This window comes from Rhinolophus sinicus, chromosome 16, assembly GCF_057876585.1.
Source record: "Rhinolophus sinicus isolate RSI-liver-muscle chromosome 16, RSI-T2T, whole genome shotgun sequence".
In the NCBI taxonomy this organism is placed as follows: Eukaryota; Metazoa; Chordata; class Mammalia; order Chiroptera; family Rhinolophidae; genus Rhinolophus; species Rhinolophus sinicus.
Genome location: NC_142516.1, coordinates 150,228,034 through 150,241,429, shown reverse-complemented (window position 1 = coordinate 150,241,429; position 13,396 = coordinate 150,228,034). Strand labels below are relative to the sequence as shown.

The window sequence follows — 13,396 nt, the reverse complement described above, 5'->3', positions numbered from 1 at the left end:
TTTTGGTGCCCAACTCACCACTGCTGTACTTGAGTTGGGATTTGTCTTCTAATGATAAGATAGCCAGATTGGGCTTTATGAACATTATAGTAGGGATTACTCATAACATTACTAAATGTAACAAATTATCTTCCTTGCATCTTTTTGCCTTCCTTTTAGGCATCCTTTCCAGCTCCTATTTCATCCCCTTAAAGTGCCTGTATCTCAGGGCTTATGAGTATCAAAATATAACTCCATTTTTGAAAGTCAATGTCATGTCTCTCTTTTCAGGGTCTAGGGCCCAGCTAACTAACCTGAGCCATTTGCCAAACTAATGGGTCATGAAACTTCTATGGCTTTATTTCAGTAATGTTGTCCCTATCAGTGACTTTCCAAAACAAATTTGCAGGCTAACTGGTAGATTGTGGGATAAAGACAGGAGCGGGGGATGTTTGGGGATGAACCCTATTTGGCAGCTCTTCTACACACCTCCTGGGAGCAGCATGTCTCCCCTTTGCTTTAAGAGGAAGCTACTTCAATTTGTCAGGGTTCTCCAGAGAAACAGAACCAATATGAGTGTGCGTGCGTGTGTGTGTGTGTGTGTGTGTCTGTGTGTGTGTACACATATATGGTAAGAGTTGATACTGCAGTTTTGAGTTCAACATCTGCAGGGTAGCAGGCTAGAAACTCAGGCAGTGTTTCTATGTTGCAGTCTCAGAGATAATTCTTTCTTCAGGAAACCTGTCTTTGCTCTTAAGGCCTCCAACTAATTGGATGAGGCCCATACACATTATGGAAGATGATCTGTTTTACTCAGTCTACTGTGATATTGTGATGCATAACAAGAATTATATATTTAGTCTTCAACCAGTGCCTGGCACAGAGCTCCTAAAACCTTTGGGATTTCTTTTAAGTGATGAGAGCAATAATGGTGTCTTATTATATTGATGAAATGACTTTTTGAATGCCCCTATATCAACTAAAGATGGGGACTTGTCACCAGAGGAACCAACCATGTGATTAGAGATTTGGAACTTTCAGGCACCCCCTGACCTCTGGGGAGGGGAGAGGGGGCTGGAGATTGAGTTCAACCAATAGCCAATGATTTAATCACTCATGTAATGAAGCCTCCATAAAAACCAGAAAGGATGGGGTTCTGGATGTTTCCAAGTCGGTGAACACTGGGGATTTGGGGAGAGTGGACACTCAGAGAGGACATGGAAGCTCTCTGCCCTTTCCCCACACCTTTTCCTACTCATCTCTCCCCTCTGACTATTCCTGAATTATGTTCTTTTACAATAAACTGGTAATCTGGTTAGTAAAATATTTCTCTGAGTTCTCCGAACCACTCTAGCAAATTAATTTAAGGAGTTGTGGGAACCTTGCATCTATAAGCAGTTGATCAGAAGCACAGGTTACACTCTGGACTTGTGATTAGCACCTAAAGGGGTGGTGGCAGTCTTGTGGGACTGAGCCATGAACCTGGATGACGGGATGCTATCTCCAGGTAGGTAGTGACAGAATTGAGTTAAATTGTAGGACACCCAGCTGGTTGCAGAGAATTGCTTGGTGGTGTTGGAAAACACACACATTAGAATTGGTGTCAGAGTTTCAGTTATTGATTTAAATGTTAATCACATCTAAAAAAATACCTTCGCAGCAACATCTAGACTTGCCTTGGACCAAACAACTGGGCACCATAGCCTAGCCAAGTTGACACAAAATCACCTATCACAATGCTCAGTTCCGTTCTTATGCTGCCATCCTGCAGGGCTAAAAACCAATTGCTTTTCTTTCTTTCTCTTAGTTTTCCAGCCTTTGCTTCTATTAAGGCAGAGTATGACTGCAAGAGGAAGCATACAAACAAACAGATGAAGGAGGGAATGAGGGACATTATAATACTTATGCAAAGCTACTGTTATTTCCAAAGTGATACTACACCACTTTTTAAATTATAAGCTTTTTTTGTTTCATTCTCAAATTTGGCTAATTCAGAATGTCTGTCCCCCCCCTCCACGTGGCTCCAAATCTTTACACTTAGAACAAATTGTCTGAGAAGGACTGGAGAAAGTGTGGTTACTTCCTCCAGGGAGGAGCTAACATAATTTTTAATGTGTGGCAAAGGATGAAAATTGGAATTCAGATGAAATGCGGGCAGACTTTGGCACATTGTAAAAGCACTGCTTGTTAAGCATCTAGCCCAACTCTTTGTGAGGTAAAGGCACCACCCAGCCTGGAGAAGAACAATTCTCTTATCTTTCCGGGGCAGCCGGCTTATGGCATTCTCCAGGCAATAGATCACAGAGAATTATTTCCAGCTCTCAACTTCCAACCAGCAACCCACTGGCTGTCCTACCTCCCCCTGCCTTGCTAATTTGGCTTCTTCCACCGCCAGTTTGCAAGATGGGCAGTGCTGACATGATTGCTGGTGTGAGTAGCCATGGGTGTTCAGCCCCATTTTGCAGATGAAAAGTTGAGGCACGGTGATGAGTGGCTCTTCTATGATGGAGCCAGAAACAGCAGGCCCAATAGCTGATCTCCCCAACTGACGAATGCATCAGGCCAGGCTCCTAACCTAATTCAACTACAACTAAACTAAATTAAAGTTCTCTGCCATCCAGACAATAACCAACAATCACTGGGCTCACAGCACTTAGCTACTTTCTCGTTGTCTGGATGTAAATGGTGATGCTGCTCCTGGTAGTAATGATGATGATACTACTTATTGACCTTCTCCTCTGTGGAGCACTAACTCATTAACATTCCAAGCAATGAGTTTTAATCTCTGTTTTACAAATGAGGGCACTGAGGCCCAGGGTCACTCCCTAAGCAAGAGTAGTAGACCTGGATTCAGACTTAGCCTGAATGGCCCACTCTGCTAAGCGCCTCAGACCACTGCTGAATGTCTGACCCCCTTAGGCACTCTGACTTAATTGCTTTCGAATCTATGTGTGCAAATTGTACATGTTCATCCATCAGGAAAACTAAGGTTTATTTACCTGATTTTGAATTTACCACATTAAAAACTTGTTTCACACAACAGTTGACTTCAGATTGGAGGGATTTTCAAGATAGAGTGTGATATCATTATCAATACAGATGAAGCATGCTAGTACATCTCAACTTCATTATATGCAGAAGGTACCAAAGCCAAAAGAGAAGGGAGGGAAGCCAGATTTTCACAGAAATGTGTTCCCTGATTGGGTAGAGGAGAGACTCCAGTTGGGAAACCTAAGCAAATACATAATAAATGAGGTGGGAAGTGACAACAGCCAGAAGCATATGCTAGTTGTTCTAGATACAGCAGTCCCTTCTTGTCCTTGATTTCACTTTCCATGGTTTTAGTTACCCGCAGTCATCCAGGGTCTAAATATTAATTGGAAAATTCCAGAAATAAACAATATGTAAGTTTTAAATTGTGCGCTGTTCTGAGTAGTGTGATAAAATCTCGTGCAGTCCTGCTCCATCCCACCGGGGACAGGAATCATCCCTTTGTCCAGTGTATCCACACTGTATATGCTACTCACTTTTAGTCACTTAGTAGGTGTCTTGGTTGTCAGATTGTCATAGTATCACAGTGCTTGCGTCCAAGTAACACTTGTTTTAGTTAAAAATGGCTCAAAGCCATTCACATAACTTTTATTATAGGATTTGTTTTAATTTTGTTATTAGTTATTGTCGTTAATCTTTTACTGAGCCTAATTTATAAATTAAACTTTATCATAGGTATGTGGACTTAGGAAAAAACAGTATATATATATATATATATATATAGGGTTCAGTACAATCTGTGGTTTTAGGCATCCACTGGGGGTCCTGGTGGATAATGAGGGACTACTATGCTCTAATGTCTAGTATGTCATGCAGTTAACCATCATCTTGTGTCTTTCATCATAGAAATTTTTTTTTTTTTTAACTTTCATTTATTGAAGCACTTTTCGCTGTGAAGACACCCATTCAGCTTCTTTTGAGAGTTTCCATAGGAAACAAGATTTCCTTTTACCAAGCAAATTGCTTTAGAGTTGTCTACTGGAATACATGTGTTCAGTTAAATGATAGATACTAAGATATCTTGGTGAGCTCAGAAATTAATTTCCTTTATGTTTCATGGCCTTGCACACTGGTTCCCACTGTTGATTATTACTCATATATCACTCTCTCCAATTATGAACACTGCTTGAGAACAACTTGCTGAAGGAAACATAAAAATAGATCAATCATAACATTTATACCTCCTGGGAAGAAACTCATTCCATTTTCTTGGCTCACAAATACAGTATTAAATTAATTTTTCTTTAATTCATCAAATGCAAGGCATTTGTTCATTGATACATTCAACAAATACTTATTGAGTATCTACTACGTATCAGACACTGTTGAAGTGGCCAGAGAGAGGAGCAGCAAATTATATAGTCAAATATCCCTTCAAATATCCCTGTCTTCATGGAACTTACATTATAGCAACACACACACACACACACACACACACACGCTCAGTTTAATTTAGATGTGAATAGATTATAATCAAGGGTTAAGACCTAAGGGATTAAGTTTATTGTTTAACATATTTGTTTGTAAACTTCCATAGCCTTAATAATTTTAGGTAAAAATTATTTAGTGAAGTAGAACATATTTATAAAATGTGTGCAAGTCATAAGTGTACAGTTCAATGAATTTTCACATTATTATAACTATCAACTAAATCAGTAAATAAAATATTACTAGTCTCCCAGAAATTCCTCCTTTTGCTTTGCCTTATTCTGGTAACTAACCCCTTTCTCTAAGTATAACCACCGTCCTAACTGCTAACACCGTATATTAATTTGTCTGTTTTGGGACTTTATATAAATTGAATCACAAAATAATTACTACTTTTTTGTGTGTGTCTCATTTCATTCTTTTTTTTTTTTTTTTTTTTAGATTTCTCTCTGCTACTGTGTGTAACAGTAATTTGTTCATATGTGTTGCTGTATAGTATTTCATTGTAGGACTATGTCGTAATTTAGTATAATCCGTTCTACTGTTGGCATTTGTATTGTTTCCAGTTTGGGTTATTAATAATACTGATATGAACATTCTTGTACATCTATTTTGGGACATATGCCTGTTGAATAAAAATCTAGAAATGAAATTGAATGCGGTGTCACAGGGTACATACAGATTCAGCTTTAGTGAATACTGCTGAATAGTTCTTCAAAATGATTGTTGCCATGTACACTCTCACCTGCAGTGTATAAGAGTTCCAATTGCTCTGCATCCTCCCCAATACTTTGTTTTGCATCTTTTGATGTTTAGTCCTCTAAACATTGGGTATATAAGGGATTTTCATGTGGTTAACATTGAAATTTCTCAGCGATTAATGATTTTGAACATCTTTTTATATTGGGCATTTGGATATTATCTTTTGTAAAGTGTCTCTTTAAGTCTCGTGTCCAGTTTTCTGTTGTACTGTCTGACATTTTCTTGCTGAGTTGTAAGAATTATTTGTATGTTCTGGATATGATTCCTTTGTAGTGTTGTAACTATCTTTTCACTCTGCAGCTTACATTTTTCTCTCTCGATGTTTTTGGCTCAACACAAAATTTTCAATGTAAAGTAGTCTAATTTTTCAGTGTTTTTTTATGGTTAGTGCTTTCTATGTCCTGCTTAACAATTTTTTTTTAAGCCTTACCACAGTTCTGAGAATATTTATTTCATTTTCCTCTGGAATATTTGTTATATAAGCTTTAGTATTTATATCTACAATTTACCTGGAATTAAGTTTTGTGTATGATATTAATATGAGTCAAAATTCATTTTTCCCCAGTTGGATATTTTGCATTGATAATTTTTGCGGAAAATTAATTAGAGAAATAGAAGAGGTAGCTGAAAATAGTATCAATATTTCATAGCAAAAATAGCAAGCACTTTACATACCATTTATTATGTGTATTTAGTGCCCTACACATCTTACATATGTCACTCATTTTATGTACTATGACTTAGATACTATTATTATGACTCCCACTTTACAAATTAAGAAACTGAGGCTCAGAGAGGTCAAGTAATTTGTCTAAAGTCGCACAGCTAATAAGTGGCAAAGCCAATGTTTGAACCAGGCATTCTGACTTTAGAATTGGCTCCCCTAATCACAAGGCAAGAAATCTTACATTGTTTGAAGTCAATTATATAAGTGGGGTTATAATGTCTAAATTTGGACACCCTACTTACACAGTGCAAATTATACAACTTTGGAGCACTTAAGTAATAAAAGAACAATGTGGAGTTTCAAGGTATCAGCTGTGCTTTTCTTCCTCCACCCTCTCATTTTGCTCTGATTTTAGTGTCTCTTGCTTACATTTCAGATAGACAGTACTAGTCTCTGAGCAATCTTTTTATTTGATTTTAAAGAGTGTGTCACTGTCTTAGTCTTCCATACACTGGGTATGCTAAAAAGGAAGCATTTATGTCCATTTTCCCATTATATACCTTTCCCTCGGCAGTTACTGCGATTTAACCCAGAGCTTCAAGCACAGTTTTCATCTCAAATTTCTTTGTTTCTGTGGCTTGAAGCCAGCCCTTTAAAATCAATTTCTCTTGCCCTTGACTCCAGTGGTTGAATTTCTATTTGATTTCTTTTTCTTATTCTTTCTGTCTTTTATTTAAGTTCTGGCTTCCATCCAAAATAGGAGGAGAAATGAGCCTAAGCCTTTGAGTGCTGATACCACCAGCAGGCTATAAAGTTTTTGTAGCCTGGAACACTGACTTGGAACCTACACACACTCACCTAGAGTCATTGATGGACGCTGACTTGCGTGGGGCAGCTGCTGTAAACTACCTCGATTACAACACACACCTCAGCCACTAAGCAACGAGAAGAGGCCAAGGAGCATAGTATGTGATTTGATGCTTTTAGAGGAAATGCATCCTGAGATGGAATCAACAAATGAACCTGGTGAGGGAAGTGTCATTGGTCCTTCACAGCAATTAATCAACCTACCTCATATGAAAATGAGGCAAGTGTTTGGGGCAACCATACCATAATGCACAGCTCTGATTCGGTTCCAAATCCAGTGGCCAATATGACTAAATGGTTTATAAACAGAACTTCAGATGTAGAAAACAAAAGCACAAAGCATAAGTTATGACTGACTGAGTTCAATTTAATTAAAATTTCTTTGAGGTGGTTTTGAGGAAGTGGTTTCAGCTCAGACACCTGGGGAGACAACTGTTAGTACCTTTGGAGCATAAACTTCAAAATGCTGGAAAAATTCTTATACTAGGTGGTGGGGGATGGGAGAAACCATTGCAAAGTTCTAGGAAATATCAGCATACTAAAGGGAAATAGTGAAACCCAGAACAAGCTTTTCATAAGAAAAAGAAAAAGGAAAAAACAAAACAAAACAAAAAAAAACACACAGGAATTTTAGCTTTCATTTTGACCAAATGTTGGAAGGTGTTTTAAGGCCCTCCATTTCTGTGGGTGATGGGCTTTAGCTTCTCTAAACCCCTTAGGAAAAGAAGGTCATTTGAAAATATCATGGATTCTGCTTTGACTCAGCCTGTCATTATTATACATGTAACCTTGAGAAAGTCATTAACTGCTCTTTCTCTGACTTACAAGCTTCTCAAGGGCAGGGGCACGTCTTCGTAAACATGAGCTCTAGCAGTGGGCACTTAGAATTGTGTTCAATGAAAGAGACAATGAAGGAAGAATGAAAGAGATTCTATGAAACAATATCTAAGCTGCCTTTTGATATTCATAGTCTATATTTCTACATTCAAAAATATTTTACAATGAGCAATTTGGGAGTATGCTAAATAAACATGGTTATATACTCAAGCCAATGGTTTGATTTGCCCTGGCAGGGAGAAGTATTTGAACACTGACATGGTTTAGAACAGCAACTACAAGGTGATAATAAAATGACTGACTTTATGTTGATATTACTGTTGTTTTAACATTGTGTAGTGACAATCCACCCACTTTCTGGCATCTCCCATTGTCCTGTGTATCTCACCGCCAGAGGCTCCAGCTTCTTCTTATCTTTTCTTATCAATATCGCCAACTAGATTAAAGTTTTTCATAGTGGCTTTCCTAAGAAAAGTCAACTAGATGATACGTTTATTCTTTGAAAGACAGAAATTCTGTGGCAGAAAGATGGAAGGATATACCGGCATTGATCGGATTCTGGTGATATGATTTGACTCACATTCATGAAAAGGCTTCCACAAACAAATATAGTCTATCCAACACACACACACACACACACACACACACACACACACACACACACACCGCTAAGGAACAAGTACATTTTTAGTGAGTTTGACACATCTTACCTGGCAGGGGTAAATGCATTGCATTGATATGCTTTATATATCAGGCCCTCTGCTAGGCCCTGGGCTTTGACAAATAGCATGGAGCAGTAAGGCTAACAGCGCGAGTAAGTTGAGCCAGCACAGAGAAGGAGGAATTGTACCCGAGCACATGAGCAAGACTTCCCAGAGAGGGTAACAGTTAAACTGAGCCTTAAAGAAGGAGTCTGATTAATCCCTTTGAAGAAGTGCATTACTATAGCAGGAATGAATTTACTGGTTTACTTGATGAGCCCATTACCATCTGTTGTTACTGAGGAGTCCCAAATTAAAGACACGCAAAATAGGGTGAGATTTACTGAGGGGGTGAAATTGAGAGTTCAGGGTGGTAGTCAGGGGCCCTTCTAGGGAGGGGTTGGGGTGGGTCGAGAAAGCAAGTGAGTTCACAGGGGAGAGACACACTTCGCCCGAAACTACTCACAGCCTCTGTGGGATGGAATGAGGTGGGAAAAGTTTCAAAAGCCGCTTCACAGATTTCTTTAGTTCAAGCTCTATGGAATCTCAGACTTGACTGTTCCCTAAAAAAGCAGATCCAAGTCATTCTGTATAGGATTCAGGTCTCTTCAATTTTATGAACCACATCTCACTATTAAAAAAAAAAAAAAAGTTTTTAGGTGAAATTCATATAAAAGTAACCATTTTAAAATGAACAATTCAATAACATTTCATAATTCACAATATGGTGCAACCACCACATCTATTTAGTTCCGAAATATTTTCAGCACCCAAAGGGAAACCTCATACCTATTAAACAGTTACTCCCCAATCTCCCCTTCCCAGAACCCCAGGCAACTACCAAGCCCTCTCTCTCTAAGGATTCACTCAGTATATTTCATATACATGAAATCATACAACATGTAGCCTTTTGTTGAGGTTGTAGCAGGTATTAGTACTTCACTCCTTTTATGGCTGCATAATATTCCATTATATGGAATTACCACAATTTATTTATTCATTCATCCGTTGATGGACATATGGGTTGTTTCCACCTTTTGGCTGTGACTAGTGCTGCTATGAACATGCATGTATATATTTGTTTGAATACCTGTTTTCAATTCTTTGGTGTATATACCTAAGAGTGGAGCTACTGAGTCATATGATAATTCTATGTTTAACTTTTTGAGGAGCCACCAAACTGCTTTCCATATCAACTGCACCATTTTGCATTCCCATCAGCAAGGGTCCCAATCCTCACCAACAGTTGTTATTTTCTGGTTTTAATCAGAGCCATCCTAGTGATTGAAAAGTGCTATCTCATTGTGGGTTTGATTTGCATTTCCCTAATGATTAATGATGCTGAGTATCTTTTCATGAGCTTGCTGGCAATTTGGATAATTTCTTTGGAGAAATGTCTATTCAAATCTTTGTCCATTTTTAATTGAGTTGTTTATCTTCTTATTGTTGAGTTGTAAAGGTTTTTTGTATATCTTGCGTACTAGACCCTTATCAAATATATTATTTGCAGGTGTTTTCTCCTATTGTGCAGGTTGTCTTTTCACTTTCTTGATAATGTCATGATATGCAAAACTTTTTAATATTGATGGAGTCCAATTTATCTATTTTTCTTTTGTTTCTTGTATTCTTGGTGTCATATCTAAGAATCCATTGCAAAATCCAAGGTTATGAAAATTTACACCTAAGTTTTCTTCTAAGAGTTTTTGCAGTTTGAGCTCTTCTATTTAGGTCATTGATCTATTTTTAGTTAACTTTATTTATAATATGAAGTAAGGGACCGACTTCATTCTTTTCAAGGAGGGTATTTAGTTGTCCCAGGACCATTTATGAAGAGATTATTTTTTGTCCATTGAATGGTCTTGGCACCACCCTTTTCAAAAACCAATTGGCTATGGAAGTTTGTATTTATTTCTGCATACCTATTTTTATAGAACTTTCACAATAAAGATTTCAGTCACAAATTTCATTTTGCTCATTTTTCTTGGTTACTAGATTTTTGAAGGATTTTTAGACTACGTAGTTATGCCTTTATTTTTCCTTCCTCATTCAATAAAGCATTTCTTGTCCTCTTTTCTACAGATGCTACAATAGCCCAGTAACTAGAAGACTGAAAAAAATTTTTTGAGTAGTTTTTAGGTAATAAATTTGGCCATGTGATGATGTAGCACATATAATGCAAAGTCCAGGATGAATGAAGGCCCTCACACATTTTTTCATTTGTTCTCTTGAGTTCCCTTGAAAACAGACATTTATGGGAATTTAGATTATTCTACTTCAAAGCTCCTCTTCTGGCAAGGTTTTAGTCTTATGAAATGTCACTTCTGTAGTTTTCCTTTTAAATTTACTCTACCTTTGACATTCTGTATCTTACTCCACATTTGTACGTTTTTTTGGCCCACGCTCTCTGACTGATTATTCACTTGTTGAAATATTTACATTGACTCTTTGAGGCCACAGCTGCTCCTGGCAGAATTACCTTTTAGCCCCAGTGGGCCAGTCTCTGAACTTTTTCAATTGAAAAGGTCATGCAGTTATGGGTACTGACAATTTTTAATTTTGTAACCTCTGTGGGAAGCTGAAGGGGGCAGACTTGAACAAATAAATTAGTGTCAGCTGGCCACAAAACTCACTGAAAACTGCCATGGGAGGAAAGAAGAGGCAATTTAACTCCAATAAACAAAGAGGCATACTGGGCATTTCTATGACAGCATTGAGCTGTGTCATCATGTGAGCTGAAGACAATTTGAGGTATTAATCCCTTAAATGTCCTGCAGGCCATGTGCAGTTAAGAGCTCTCAGCTGAGATTCACTCAGTTTATTCCAACCCAAAGAAGATTATTTACTGATTTTCTGATGCCCTGTTGTCTGTAGGATATTCAAGAGCCTTACAGTCAAAAAGCTTCTAGATGTCTTGCCCACAAAGAAGACTTCATTGGAATTTTGTCTAATCTGAAGCCACTTCCTTGTCCTGCTATGAAAGAGGGAAACATGTACCTACTATGTCCCATAGGGACCTGGGCCCAGGCTGAAGAAACGCTGCCTAGCCAGGGGGGACACCGGATAAGCTGATTACGAGAATGCCACCACCCGTCACCCCATACACAAACATGCAGAAATAGATGATTATTATGTCCCTTCTACTCATTTATGCAGGTGTTGAAACAACTATTCCTCACGCACAGTTGATCAAGGTTTGACTGCTATGTAACCTTCCTGGGACGGCAATAATGAGAAGTCCGCCCCCTGGACCCAAAGCAAAGACCCAAACCTGGTTACCAAGCAAGGAGCTGGTAAAGAAAGCCCGTCACTTTCAAAAAGTCTGTGTTTTCCCCAGGTTATAAAAATAGCCAAGCAGAATTAAGAAACTGTGGTACATTTATACAATAGTCTTCTAACCCGTACCCTTTAAGGTCTGTGAAAGCAGGGATTTTTGTCCGTTTTGTTCACCATCTAGTTTCAACACTTAGCACATTACCTCACACAGTATAAGCAATTTATAAATAATTGTTGAGTAAATGAAAAATTCTATCCCTAGACTCTCTCCCCTTTCATTCATTCTATACAACCATCAGAATTAACCAAAACAAAGACACAATCTTACCATTTGTCCAGAACCTTTTTATGTTCACCTATCAGTTGCTATTGAATGAAACCCACCATTTCTGATTGAAACACTCAAGACCTTTTGCAGAGTTCCTAATTTACTTCTGAGAACTCATTACCTATCACTGTCTGCCAGGACCCTACTCAGAGGTCAGACTAAACTATTTCCATGCCTTTGATATATCACATAGATCCCCATCTCTTGAACTTCGCTCTGTTTTTTCTTCCAGAAATATCCTTCTCTCCTTTGTATCTGAGATGAGATGGTCTTTTATCTATGGTCCTTTGAATGGTCAAGTTTGAAAAAAATCAAGAATTAATAACAGGAAAATAAAGTTAACAAAACGAAACTGTGGGGTATAATTAAAGGTTAGGGAGAGACGAAAAGGCTGGCATTCTGAATCAGTATCTTTAAAAATTACCATTCTAGCCTTTTCACAAAGATGGTGCCAAAAGCAAAGAAGAAAGCCCTTGCCTCACCCAGAGCTGAAGCCAAAGCAGAGGAATTGAAGGCAAAGAAAGCAGAGCTGAAAGGCGTCCACAACCACAAACAAAAAAAAGATCCACAGGTCACCCACCTTCTGAAGGCCCAAGACACTGAGGCTCTGAAGGCAGCCCACATCAAATTCCTCCTAACTCCCAAGTCAGCCATGAAGAAGACAGAAGACAACAGTACACTTGTGTTCAGTGTGGATGGCAAGGCCACCAAGCACCCGATCAAACAGGCTGTGAAGAAGCTCTATGACATTGATATGGCCAAGGTCAACACCCAGATCAGGCCTGGTGGACAGAAGAAGGCATATGTTCAACTGGCTCCTGACTAGGATGCTTTGGATGTTGCCAACAAAATTGGAATCATCTAAACTGAGTCTAGCTAGCTAATTCTAAATACAAAATTTTTTCACAATAAAAAAAAAAAATTAGCATTCTAGCTTCCTGCACTCTTAGGGCCCAAAGTTCCCCTGATACCCACTTCTACCAACCCAACAGCAGACACAAAGGGAAAAAGGAATAGAGTGACTCACACCTAAGGTCTCTGAGATGGAGAAGAAATAGTGAAGAAGCCAAAGAATGGTGGTGGTCAAGACGCCAAGGTTTGGGGAATGTTAAAAAAAAAAAGCAGGTTTTAGGGGCAGGGTAGGAAATGGGAGAGGAAAGGAAGGAGGGAAAGACAGCATCTTATAGAGACTCCCTGATGCCTGGAGTGAGGGAAAGTAAACGTGCTGGTGGAGGCACCAGGGAGGTGGGAGGTGGGAGGAGGGAGGCCCTGGGTAGGATGTTAGCAGACGTGAGTGTACATGAGTCTCTCCTTGCCGCCTTTTACCTCCCTACCTTTCTCTGGCTCTATATAGTGACATTCTACCACTGAGAACTAAAAGCAAAGCACTTCACTTTTTCTGGAGTGTGTGTGTGTGTGTGTGTGTGTGTGTGTGTGTGTGTGTGTGTGTCCTTTGTATTGTACAATGGATGGAGAAAAGTTTGTCACCTCTCTCACCCCCTA

General features: G+C 38.8%; 1 pseudogene; it reads left to right on the top strand.

Moving 5' to 3' along the window:
* The first annotated feature begins 12,338 nt into the window (after positions 1-12,338).
* LOC141571293 (large ribosomal subunit protein uL23 pseudogene) lies at positions 12,339-12,719 on the top strand (annotated as a pseudogene).
* The last annotated feature ends 677 nt before the right edge of the window (positions 12,720-13,396 follow it).